This window comes from Gossypium raimondii, chromosome 3 (genome assembly GCF_025698545.1).
Source record: "Gossypium raimondii isolate GPD5lz chromosome 3, ASM2569854v1, whole genome shotgun sequence".
Taxonomy (NCBI): domain Eukaryota; kingdom Viridiplantae; phylum Streptophyta; class Magnoliopsida; order Malvales; family Malvaceae; genus Gossypium; species Gossypium raimondii.
In genome coordinates, this window is record NC_068567.1 from 56,452,411 (window position 1) to 56,465,858 (window position 13,448).

At 34.1% G+C, this 13,448-nt stretch overlaps 2 long non-coding RNA genes across 3 annotated transcripts; both read left to right on the forward strand.

Annotated features, from left to right (window-relative positions):
* The first annotated feature begins 1,128 nt into the window (after positions 1 to 1,128).
* Positions 1,129 to 2,574, forward strand: LOC128039646 (uncharacterized). The gene is made up of 3 exons (XR_008194095.1): positions 1,129 to 1,170; positions 1,634 to 1,720; positions 2,508 to 2,574. It is a non-coding gene; the product is annotated as an uncharacterized LOC128039646 (long non-coding RNA).
* Positions 2,575 to 8,142: 5,568 nt separating this feature from the next.
* On the forward strand, positions 8,143 to 10,272 carry LOC128039645 (uncharacterized). Of its 2 annotated transcripts, none has more exons than XR_008194094.1 (3): positions 8,143 to 8,203; positions 9,170 to 9,256; positions 10,047 to 10,272. It is a non-coding gene; the product is annotated as an uncharacterized LOC128039645 (long non-coding RNA). The 2 variants fall into 2 exon arrangements; XR_008194093.1 differs by lacking the exon at positions 8,143 to 8,203 and adding an exon at positions 8,662 to 8,703.
* Positions 10,273 to 13,448: the final 3,176 nt, after the last annotated feature.

The following is a 13,448-nucleotide window of genomic DNA, read 5'->3' on the forward strand; positions in this document are numbered from 1 at the left end:
ACAATTATATCCTCAAAGCATATCAATGAAACATCAATCAAATCTAATTTGTAAACATGGAAAACTCAATCTATTTACCCATTACATGTTCATTTAAACATTAACTTAATTATGCCATAATATGACCTCAAACATAAACACATATTTATATGTATATAACCATTCAATATTAACTTATAATCTTATTTACAAACAGTTCACAAAATGATTAATATTTAGACACCCTAGGTACATGCCGATAAAAGAAAAATATCACCACGTTTGAGTTCGGGACCGTTGTTGGATGTTTGAATCGTGATCAAAATTAAGTACTTAACCAATTGAGCTTTGAACTTCAAAACACTAATTTCTCCTTCCTTTCTTTCCCTTTTTCTTTTCTTTCTTTTCTCCTTGTTTCGCTTTTTATCCTGCTTCTTTCTATTTCTTTTTGTTTCTTTTATTTGTTATATTTACTTATTTAATATATAATATAACATATATACTTAATAATTAAGATATAATATTATAATATTATAATATATATTTTAACTTTAAGTTTTATAAATATCTATCTTATGTCGCCTCAATTATGACAGTTGGCTTAATTGCTTATTTAGTCTATTTAATTTTTCTTTAATCTATAATTCAACTTTCACTCTTTATGCAATTTAGTCCTTTTACCTAATTACTCTTAATTCAAGCAAATTCACCTAACCAAAACCTAATTAACTACATGTAATGGCCCAAATTTGAGGTTATCGGAATAGTGGTTTCGAGACCACAAATCCGATGAGAAAAATTTTATTTTTCTTATATTTTTATGGTCTACAATTTCACAAAATGATTTCGTGAAAATTTCGTTCGAAAATTTCGACGTTTGGGCACTCAATTTAGTCAAAAGGACTAAATTGTAAAAGTGCAAAAGTTGAGTTCTACATGTTAGAGGTGTCCAATTGTTATGAAACTTTAAATTGGAGGTCCTTATATGGTAATTATACCATTGGTAACTTGGTAGACAAAATGGACATGAGATAAGTGAAATAGAAAATTTTAAGTTAGGGGCAATTTGGTAATCTAGTAATTAAAATGAATTAAAAGGAAAAAGATGACAAATTATGCTCATCTTCTTCATATGAACGAAATCAGCAAGGGGAAGCCATAGTTAGGGTTTTCAAGCTTCCAAGCTCCATAGTAAGTGATCCCAAGCCCGCTTTTAATGTTCTTTACGCTTTTGAGATCCCTAGCTTAATTTAGCTTATTCTAGCAATAATTTAACCTAGGGTTTATATTTGGAAAAATACCCATAGGTGAAAAGTGTTTATTTTGATGTTTTATGATAGAATATAAAGCTAGAAATTATGTTAAACAACTTTTGCTAAGCGATTTTAAGTGAAAACGAGTAAAACGACATAATCGGTAAAAATACCTAATGTTCATAAGTACATGTTAGAGTGGGAATTTGATGTTGCCATAGAAGGAAAAATGTTCATAATGTTATAAAACATAAGAATAAGAGATGAAGTTTAATTTTCGAGCCTTGGGGCAAAAATGTAATTATGTAAAAGTTTAGGGCAAAATGGTAATTTTGAAAAGTTAGAGTCGAGGGCTGTTTTGATGAATGTGATTATTAAATAAGTTAAATTTACTATTTTAGATCAAGAAGTACGAAACTCGAGGTTAGACAAAGGGAAGAATAAAGTTGAAGACTAAGTTGGTGAATTTGGCTATAATTGGTACCGAGGTAAGTTTACGGTAAATAAATGCAATATTTCAATATTTATTATTAATGCTGTTAATTTCCAGCAATTATGAATTTATTTTATGAATTTATTTGATGATGATCCAAGCATGAAATGATAGAGACTTAAAATTTAAAAGTCCCGTTGATACATAAGGATGGTACTGGATACGAATGTCATGACATTTGGGTAAAGAGATCCCATGTAAGACCATGTCTGGGACATGGCATTGGCACCGAGATGAGAGGTCCCATGTAAGACCATGTCTGGGACATGGCATTGGCACCGAGATGAGAGGTCCCATGTAAGACCATGTCTGGGACATGGCGTTATATCGAGATGAGAGGTCCCTATAAGACCATGTCCGGACATGGCATGGGCACTGCCATGAGAACATCCCATGTAAGACCATGTCTGGGACATGGCTTTGGCATGTTATTATCGAAAGAGACCCGAGTATCCTTATTATTCCAATGTAGCTCAACGGGCTTGTAAACGAATTATGTTCATGAAAGTTCGGTTTAAAGCATAAATGGCAAGCTCGTAAGTTATAAGAGTTAAGAACTTATTATACTATCAATTGATGTTCGACGATGCAGCAAGAGTTGAGTAAGTTATGCACACAAGTATTCTAAGTAAACAAGTAAGAGAACTAGTATGAGATTAACTAAAGAGTAAACTAGAGATATAGACATTGAGTTTAATTATTTAAGTTAAATATTGTTATTTATTTGCTAGTAAACTTACTAAGCTTTATGCTTACTTCTTTTATTTCTCTTTCTCTTATAGTATTGCAAAGCTACTTCAAGGATCCTAAAGAAGTCGGAGATCGTCCACACTATCAACTACAACTGCTTCGGTATTTTATATCGAAACACGTTTGAGTTATGGCATGTATAGGGATTTAGTTATTTTGTATGTTTGTAATGATGATTTTGCTAATGAGTGATGTGTAAGTATTTGATGATGTATGGTCATTAAAATGGTTAAGGATGAAGGTGTTTGTTGTTATGAAAGATTAGGTGATAAATTATGCATGGAAATCATGAAAGGATAAAATTTTGCAAAGAAACAGAATTCAGGCAGCACAGTGACGTGAATTTGAAAAATCACCCAAGATAGTATAAAATTAATTAGAGGGTGAATGATATATGGAATTAAAGCTTGTTGAGTCTATTTTCATAGAAAAATAACGGTGTAGCAAAAGGAAATTTATATTTTAAGATATGTGAATTTTAGTAAGATAGGGTCAGAACTGTTTTGGAGTCCCCTGTTCTGAGTTTAGAAAATAATTACAAATTGTAAAAAAATGGTTATGAGTTGAAATTTACATGCTTAGATTCCTTAATGAGTCTATTTTCTGTATAAACAAGTAATAACTTCATATGAAAATCCTACAGTGAGAAAACTTATTTTTAGTAACAAGAGGTCAGAATAGTCGAATGGTGAAACAGGGAGACTTTAACTAATAAACTGTACTAATTGGCTGAACCAAAATTCTAAAAATTTTATGGTGAGTAGATATATGAGTCTAGTTTCAGGGAAAATTTACGGAATTAAATTTCGAGTTCTGTAGCTCAAGTTATAATTAATTTAGTAACTGCTGTGCGATTGGACAGATTTGCTGTAAATAGTGAAATAAATTTTCAAACCTAGTTTTTATGCTCAATTGGTAAGATAAGCTAAGTAATGCCTCGTGCTCGACTCGAAACGGTCTCGGTAAGGGTGTTACATTTTATTGGTATCGAGCAGGTTTAGTCGGTTCTCGAAATATGCAGATGAATAAGAGTCTACCTATACATGCCATACTTATATATTTTTTGATAGTGTGACGACTCGACGATTTTAAAATGTTTTCTTTTATAGTTATGGATCCTGAACGAGCTAGTACAGATGAAGTAGAGAGTAATGCGCCTATTCCCGCAGAAGGGACGGTGCCATCGAGATGTTAATGTTAGTGAAAGACCTGCATCAGATAGACAGGGAGGAGGAGCTAGAGAAGCCTTCTTCCAAGCCATGATCGATTGGTTTGCCGAGTTCGTTCAGATGAATCCGGTGTAAGACCTCCACCCCCTCAAGATTCACAGGTTCCCCATGTAGCTTCCCCACCTGCAGTATAATTATCGTGAGAGACCACTGTTGATAAGATTAGGAAGCAAGGGGTGAAGAATTTCGGCTACCAAAGATGATGATGCGTAAAAGCGAATTCGGCTTGAGAATACCATCGTGGTTTTGAAGAATTATCTTGTACACCAGAAGAATGTATGAAGTGTGTGGTCTCACTTCTCAGAGATTCAGCTTATCATTGGTGGAAGACTCTCGTGTCTATAGTACCGAGTGAGAGGGTTACTTGGGATTTCTTTCAGGAGAAGTTTCGAAAGAAGTACATCAGCCAGAGATTTATAGATCAGAAAAGGAAGGAGTTTCTTGAGCTAAAACAAGGTAAGATGTCCGTGACTGAATATGAACGCGAATTTGTCAGACTTAGTAAGTATGCTCGGGAATTTGTATCCACCGAAGCTAACATGTGCAAGAGATTTGAAGATGGGCTTAATGATGACATCCGACTATCAGTGGGTGTATTGGAAATCAGAGAGTTTGTTGTTCTGGTAGAAAGAGTTGGTAAAGCAGAAGATTTGCTAAAAGAAAAAGAGAAAAGCAAAACTGGAGCTGAAGCGCAGGATAAAAAGAAGAGGCAGATGAGTAAATCATTTCAGTCTATGTCTAAGAGGCCTAGGGAGCTCTCTAGCGGATCATATTTTCCACTAGATATCCCGGCCAAGGTAAGTAGAAGATTCGAGGGTTTTAGAGCTCAAACCACTACGGTTGCAAGGCACTTGGCAAGATTTCGACCTCCTAGGCCGGAATGTCCTCAATGTGGGAGATGCCACCCCGGAGAGTGTAGAGCAGGTGAAAATGTTTGTTTCAGATGTGGAGCGTCCGATCACTTTATTCGGGATTGTCCTGAAACAGCTAAAAGAGAAGAGATAACGAGTGTGAGATCAGGAAATGCTCCTACCAGAGGTAGACCGCAGAAAAATCCAGGAGTGGGAGCGAGTAATAGGAGTGCATCCAGAGATTCAGCAGCGAGATCAGATGTTAGAGCAACCGCGAGAACATATGCTATTCGTGCTCGTGAAGAGGCGTCCTCTCCTAATATAATTACGGGTACATTTTCTCTTTATGACACTAATGTTATTGCATTAATTGATCCTGGCTCTACACATTCATATATATGCACGATATTAGTATTTGTTAAAAATTTGTCTGTTGAACCTACTGAATTTGTGGTTAAAGTCTCGAACCCACTGGACCAGTTTGTGATAGTGGATAAAGTTTATAAAAATTGTCCACTGATGGTAAAAGGTATTTGTTTCCCGGTTGACTTGATGTTATTGCCTTTTGATGAGTTTGATGTGATATTGGGCATGGATTGGTTAACTCAGCATGATGCAGTAGTAAACTGTAGACAAAAATATGTTGTGTTGAAATGCCAGAATGGAGAATTACTTTGGGTTAAATCTAATTAGACAGAGGGATTATCCGATATAATTTCAGTAATGTCAGCTCAGAGGTGTGTCAGAAAAGGGTATGATATTTATTTGGCGTATGTGTTGGATACTAAAGTATCTGAGTCAAAGATATGAAGCGATGCCATTGTATGTGAATTTTCTGATGTGTTTCCAGAGGAATTACCGGGGTTGCCACCAGAAAGAGAAGTGGAATTTTCTATAGATCTGATTCCGGGAACTACCCCAATTTCCATAGCTCTGTATCGTATGGCTCCTACAGAATTAAAAGAGTTAAAGGCACAGTTACAGGAACTTGTTGACAGAGGTTTTGTTCGTCCGAGTCATTCACCTTAGGGTGCTCCAGTTCTGTTTGTGAAAAAGAAAGACGGGTCTTTGAGATTGTGTATCGACTATCGGCAGCTCAATAAGGTAACTATAAAGAATAAGTACCCGTTGCCTCGAATTGATGACTTATTTGATCAACTGAAAGGTACCACAGTATTTTCAAAGATTGATCTCCGATCGGGTTATTACCGATTCACGGGTAAAAGAGCGGATGTGCCAAAGACGACTTTCGAACCGGTATGGGCATTATGAGTTTCTGGTTATGCCGTTTGGGTTGACTAATGCACTTGCAGTATTCATGGATTTGATGAACCGGATATTCAGACTGTATCTAGATAGGTTTGTAGTAGTTTTCATTGATGACATTTTAGTCTATTCTCGATGAAACCGAGCATGCGAACATTTGAAAATAGTGTTGCAAATTCTGCGTGAAAAGAAGCTTTATGCTAAATTCAGTAAATGTGAATTTTGGCTTCAAGAGGTAGGTTTTCTCGGACATATTGTATCTGCAGAAGGCATCAGGGTAGATCCGAGTAAAATCTCACTATTGTCAATTGGAGTCCACCAAAAATGTATCCGGGTTAGAAGTTTCTTGGGATTAATGGATATTATCGGAGATTTGTACAGGGGTTTTCTATGATAGCTTCTCCAATGACTCATTTATTACGTAAAGATGTTAAATTTGAATGGATGATAAATGCCAAGAAAGTTTTGACCGATTGAAGAAATTGTTGACTAAGCACTGTGTTAGTACAAATTGAATCGTAAGGAATTTATTATTTATAGTGATGCATCATTAAATGGTTTGGGTTGTGTCTTGATGCAAGAAGATAAAGTAATAGCCTATGCTTCAAGACAACTTAAGCCACATGAAAGAAACTACCCAGGTACATGATCTCGAATTAGTCGCTATTGTATTTGCATTGAAAATATGGCGGCATTATTTGTATGGTGAAAAGTGTCATATTTATACTGATCACAAAAGCTTGAAATATTTGATGACACAGAAAGATTTGAATTTGAGACAACGCAGGTGGCTTGAATTGATAAAGGATTATGATTTGGTTATTGATTACCATCCGGGTAAGGCTAACGTGGTAGCTGATGCTTTGAGCCGAAAATCTCTATTTGCTTTACGAGCTATGAATGCCCGGTTGTCACTGACTGATGATGGTTCAATCATAGCTGAAACGAAGGCTAAATCGATGTTTCGTCAACAACTATGTGAGGCTCAGAAAAATGATGAAAAGTTACAGGCTAAACGGGCACATTATGAGTCCGGTAATTATTCAGAATTTCAGACTGGGACTGATGGTTGTTTATTATTTAGAGGTAGAGTATGTGTACCGAAGAATTCCGAGCTTATACAGAAGATTCTACACGAGGCCCATAGCGGTACTATGTCTGTACATCCGGGGAGTAATAAAATGTATAATGACTTGAAAAAGATGTATTGGTGGCCGGGTATGAAACGTGATATCTCTGAGTTTGTATCAAGATGTTTAGTATGTCAGCAGGTTAAAGCTGAACATCAGGTACCTTCGAGGTTGCTTCAACCAATCACTATACCGGAATGGAAATGGGAAAGAGTCACTATGGATTTTGTATCTGGGTTGCCGATGTCTCCAAAGAAGAAAGATGCCATTTGGGTAATTGTCGATCGATTGACAAAGTCCGCGACTTTATCCCAAAGATGTATGGATTATTCTTTAGATAAATTGGTGAATTGTATATATCTCGAGATTGTTAGACTACATGGAGTGCCTGTCTCCATTATATCGCATGAGATCCCGATTTACGCCTCGCTTCTAGAACAAATTACAAGAAGCTTTGGGTACTCAGTTGTATTTCAAGATCGCATTTCATCCTCGCATGATGGCCAATCTGAGCGTGTAATTCAGGTATTGGAAGATATGCTCCGATGTTGCGTATTAGAGTTTCAAGGTAATTGGGAAAGGTGTCTACCTTTGATTGAATTTGCTTACAATAACAGTTATCAGTCTAGTATTAAAATGGCTCCGTATGAAGCTTTGTATGGTAGAAAATGTAGAACACCGTTATATTGGACAGAGCTCAGTGAAAAGAAAATACACGGGGTTGATTTAATCCGAGAAACAGAAGAAAAAGTCAAGCTGATTCGAGATAGTCTAAAAGCAGCTTCCGATCGACAAAAGTCATATGCCGATCTTAAACGAAGGGAGATTGAATTTCAAGTGGGTGATAAAGTATTCTTAAAAGTGTCTCCTTGGAAGAAAGTTCTCCGGTTCGGTCGAAAGGGTAAATTGAGTCCAAGATTTATCGGACCATATGAGATTATAGAAAGAATTGGACCAGTTGCTTACCGATTGGCTTTACCACCGGAACTCGACAAAATTCATAATGTATTTCATGTATCTATGCTACGACGGTATCGATCAGATCCTTCACATGTTATTACTCCAATGAAGTAGAAATTCAAATGGATATGACTTATAATGAAGAACCTAAGTTAAAGTATTAGCACGAGAAACAAAGGAGCTTAGAAACAAAAGGTAACTGGTGAAAGTGCTATGGCAAAAGCACGGATTGAGGAAGCAACATAGGAACCGGAAGAGACAATGAGGAAGCAATACCCGAATCTCTTTACTGGTAAGATTTTCGAGGACGAAAATCCTAAAAAGGGGGGGAGAGTTGTAATGGCCCAAATTTGAGGTTATCGGAATAGTGGTTTCGAGACCACAAATCCGATGAGAAAAATTTTATTTTTCTTATATTTTTATGGTCTACAATTTCACAAAATGATTTCGTGAAAATTTCGTTCGAAAATTTCGACGTTTGGGCACTCAATTTAGTCAAAAGGACTAAATTGTAAAAGTGCAAAAGTTGAGTTCTACATGTTAGAGGTGTCCAATTGTTATGAAACTTTAAATTGGAGGTCCTTATATGGTAATTATACCATTGGTAACTTGGTAGACAAAATGGACATGAGATAAGTGAAATAGAAAATTTTAAGTTAGGGGCAATTTGGTAATCTAGTAATTAAAATGAATTAAAAGGAAAAAGATGACAAATTATGCTCATCTTCTTCATATGAACGAAATCAGCAAGGGGAAGCCATAGTTAGGGTTTTCAAGCTTCCAAGCTCCATAGTAAGTGATCCCAAGCCCGCTTTTAATGTTCTTTACGTTTTGAGATCCCTTAGCTTAATTTAGCTTATTCTAGCAATAATTTAACCTAGGGTTTATATTTGGAAAAATACCCATAGGTGAAAAGTGTTTATTTTGATGTTTTATGATAGAATATAAAGCTAGAAATTATGTTAAACAACTTTTGCTAAGCGATTTTAAGTGAAAACGAGTAAAACGACATAATCGGTAAAAATACCTAATGTTCATAAGTACATGTTAGAGTGGGAATTTGATGTTGCCATAGAAGGGAAAAATGTTCATAATGTTATAAAACATAAGAATAAGAGATGAAGTTTAATTTTCGAGCCTTGGGGCAAAAATGTAATTATGTAAAAGTTTAGGGGCAAAATGGTAATTTTGAAAAAGTTAGAGTCGAGGGCTGTTTTGATGAATGTGATTATTAAATAAGTTAAATTTACTATTTTAGATCAAGAAGTACGAAACTCGAGGTTAGACAAAGGGAAGAATAAAGTTGAAGACTAAGTTGGTGAATTTGGCTATAATTGGTACCGAGGTAAGTTTACGGTAAATAAATGCAATATTTCAATATTTATTATTAATGCTGTTAATTTCCAGCAATTATGAATTTATTTTATGAATTTATTTGATGATGATCCAAGCATGAAATGATAGAGACTTAAAATTTAAAAGTCCCGTTGATACATAAGGATGGTACTGGATACGAATGTCATGACATTTGGGTAAAGAGATCCCATGTAAGACCATGTCTGGGACATGGCATTGGCACCGAGATGAGAGGTCCCATGTAAGACCATGTCTGGACATGGCATTGGCACCGAGATGAGAGGTCCCATGTAAGACCATGTCTGGGACATGGCGTTATATCGAGATGAGAGGTCCCCTATAAGACCATGTCTGGGACATGGCATGGGCACCGTCATGAGAACATCCCATGTAAGACCATGTCTGGGACATGGCTTTGGCATGTTATTATCAGAAGAGACCTGAGTATCCTTATTATTCCAATGTAGCTCAACGGGCTTGTAAACGAATTATGTTCATGAAAGTTCAGTTTAAAGCATAAATGGCAAGCTCAGGTAAGTTATAAGAGTTAAGAACTTATTATACTATCAATTGATGTTCGACGATGCAGCAAGAGTTGAGTAAGTTATGCACACAAGTATTCTAAGTAAACAAGTAAGAGAACTAGTATGAGATTAACTAAAGAGTAAACTAGAGATATAGACATTGAGTTTAATTATTTAAGTTAAATATTGTTATTTATTTGCTAGTAAACTTACTAAGCTTTATGCTTACTTCTTTTATTTCTCTTTCTCTTATAGTATTGCAAAGCTACTTCAAGGATCCTAAAGAAGTCGGAGATCGTCCACACTATCAACTACAACTGCTCGGTATTTTATATCGAAACACGTTTGAGTTATGGCATGTATAGGGATTTAGTTATTTTGTATGTTTGTAATGATGATTTTGCTAATGAGTGATGTGTAAGTATTTGATGATGTATGGTCATTAAAATGGTTAAGGATGAAGGTGTTTGTTGTTATGAAAGATTAGGTGATAAATTATGCATGGAAATCATGAAAGGATAAAATTTTGCAAAGAAACAGAATTCAGGCAGTACAGTGACGTGAATTTGAAAAATCACCCAAGATAGTATAAAATTAATTAGAGGGTGAATGATATATGGAATTAAAGCTTGTTGAGTCTATTTTCATAGAAAAATAACGGTGTAGCAAAAGGAAATTTATATTTTAAGATATGTGAATTTTAGTAAGATAGGGTCAGAACTGTTTTTGGAGTCCCCTGTTCTGAGTTTAGAAAATAATTACAAATTGTAAAAAAATGGTTATGAGTTGAAATTTACATGCTTAGATTCCTTAATGAGTCTATTTTCTGTATAAACAAGTAATAACTTCATATGAAAATCCTACAGTGAGAAAACTTATTTTTAGTAACAAGAGGTCAGAATAGTCGAATGGTGAAACAGGGGAGACTTTAACTAATAAACTGTACTAATTGGCTGAACCAAAAATTCTAAAAATTTTATGGTGAGTAGATATATGAGTCTAGTTTCAGGGAAAATTTACGGAATTAAATTTCGAGTTCTGTAGCTCAAGTTATAATTAATTTAGTAACTGCTGTGCGATTGGACAGATTTGCTGTAAATAGTGAAATAAATTTTCAAACCTAGTTTTTATGCTCCGAATTGGTAAGATAAGCTAAGTAATGCCTCGTGCTCGACTCCGGAAACGGTCTCGGGTAAGGGGTGTTACACTACACAACTAGCTTCGTAAATATTTTTAGTAAATATTTACGAATCTGATTTACGGTAACGGAGTCTAAAAAATGTATTTTTCGACACTCGTGACTACCGAGTCATTGTGTCTCATCGGCTAAACCGAAGTAAATTGGCACCTAGTGGCTCATAGAATATATCCGAAGTAATAATTTGACACCCAGTGTCTCATCGACTCGAAGTTGAAGAAATCCCTGAACTCTTCCAATCCTATGGCATGCTATCTATATCCAACTCAGCCCGATACAGTTAATAGGGTTTCAATTCATTTTTCAAATACAGCCAATATTCAATTCAATTCAAATAATCAATATATATTCAATATATATACCAATTCAATCAATATAAATTCAATAAATTCATCACGTACTAAATCAAGTCATTTCAATTGCAAAACACAATAATTCTCACCTCAACACTTACCATATACATTAAATTGAATTATAACAATTAACAACTAAATTCAGATTAGAAATACCACTGAGTTTTTACTCAACAGACGTTTTGTTTTTCATGACGCAGTTAGGTACTTAATTTTGATCGTCGATTCAGCATCCAACAACGGTCCCGAACTCAAATGTAGTGATGTTTATCATTTTTGTGTCGGCATGTACCTAAGGTGTCTAATTATTAGTCATTTTATGGATTGATTGTAAATAAGGGACAATAAGTATGAGTTTGATTGGTTTTGACTTGAATATTATATAATATGAAATGTTTTGAAAATATGTTTGTTTGATTGGTAATGCTTCGAAACCCTATTCCGGCGACGAATGTGGATTAGGGGTGTTACAGTTTAGTAGTATCAAAACCGTTGGTTCACATTGAAAAAATTAGAAAATTGTGTGTTAATTCACCAAAAAGATTAAAAGAAAAAGGCTGTCAACGTTAAAACGATTGGAAAGGTAGTTTAGATTAGTATCCTATCTATTTAATTGTTTTTGCCAAACTTTAACTTCATTAACAAAATTAAGAAACTGAGTGGTGACAAAATTAATTAAATTTTAATTTAATGAAAGAGAATTGAAATTGATATTTTAAAAAATATTTTTTATTATCAATCATAAGAATCGATTTTCTTTGTAGGTTTTCTTATAAATATTTTATTTGTAGAAAGTCCTTATCCCCAAACGTATACGTAAAAAAATAGAAAGAAAAAAGAATCACAGGCACGCAACGCAACTTCAATTTTCAACTCTCAGTTTTTACTGTTTTAACTCTCTTGGTGTTGGTGATGTTCTCAATATACTATTTATTTTTTATTTAAAAGTTAAGACTAGTTTTAGCTTAAGGATGTAATTGAATTTTAGTTAAATTATATTTGAAAATTAATTTTTGTATTTGAGTTCGACTCAATAATTAATTTTAATGTTAATAATATATATTAAAAATAATAACATAATTTAATAATATAAAAATATGAAAAGCTCAATAAGACTTGAAAGCTTTTTGAGTCATTATTACTAAGCTCGAATTTAGCTTGATTGATAGCTTGAATTATTCAAGCTTGATAAAGCGCACTAATTACTAAACCATGTTCAAATTCTTTTAAATCAAACTCGAGTAGCTCACGAGCACCTGTGTCTCATTTATACCCCTATATCTAGGCATTGTATAAAAAGTCTCACTCTTTAGGATGTTTTATAAAAAAAGGTTAATATACTAATTGGTACTTGAGATTAATTTCAATGTTCAATTTAATATTTGTTTTTTTTCTAATTTAGCACTAAGTTTGGTTTTAATGTTCAAATTAAAGGCTAATATACTACTCGGTACTTAAGATCAATTTCAATGTTCAATTTGATATTTGACTTTTTCCCAATTTGTTACTTAAACTTGGCTTTAATGATCAAATTGGTACTTAAGATATTTTTGTCTCAAGTAAGCACTTGAGTTTGACTTCAATGTTCAATTTAATACTTGAATTTTTTTTGATCCTACTATCTATGTTATTTTTACTACAACAAATGTCGAATATTCATTGGGACAAATGATTTCATTTAGTATGGATACCAAATTGAATCTTGAAGCCAAACTCGGATATCGAATTGAAACAAAAATCTCGGTACCAAATTAAATATTAATAACAAATTCAGTTACCAAATGATATATTTACACAAAGATTAATAATAGATATATTAAAAATAAGGGTAAACTACACCCAAAGTCACTAAACTTTAGTAAGTTTATGTTTTGATCACTTAACTTTAAAATGTTACAAAGGGTCATTGAACTATTCGATAGTTTTCATTTAAGTCATTGGGCTGTTAAGTTTTTTAAAAGAAAAAAAAATTATCTCGCAAGCTCTAAGTGACGACTTGACAAACAATACAGTGGATCAGTACCTATCGAAAAATAGAAGAACATACCTTAGATATAAGTCTATTTAACATTCAGTGTTGAAGACCAAAGAAGAAAGCTATTTGAA